Consider the following 201-nt stretch of genomic DNA (forward strand, 5'->3'; position numbering starts at 1 on the left):
TGGTATAGGAACCGAAAAAAAAGCTTGATGAGGTGCTCCATACACCTGTCATGCATATTTTTTTATATCGTAACTGTTTTTTCTGTCTTTCCTCGACCCCCCCATCCCCACATCTATTCCATCTTTCCCTTCTTTCCCCTTTCCTCTTCTCCTCCTTTCCTCCTTCTCCCTCTCCTCCCCCCACCCATCTTTCTCCTCCTT

At 46.3% G+C, this 201-nt stretch overlaps 1 protein-coding gene across 1 annotated transcript in view; it reads left to right on the forward strand.

Moving 5' to 3' along the window:
- LOC119592316 (glutamate receptor ionotropic, delta-1-like) overlaps window positions 1–201 on the forward strand; it is a 10,958-nt gene that overhangs the window by 1,010 nt on the left and 9,747 nt on the right. The window lies entirely within an intron of this gene.

The sequence above is a fragment of the Penaeus monodon genome, chromosome 30 (genome assembly GCF_015228065.2).
Source record: "Penaeus monodon isolate SGIC_2016 chromosome 30, NSTDA_Pmon_1, whole genome shotgun sequence".
NCBI classification, from domain to species: domain Eukaryota; kingdom Metazoa; phylum Arthropoda; class Malacostraca; order Decapoda; family Penaeidae; genus Penaeus; species Penaeus monodon.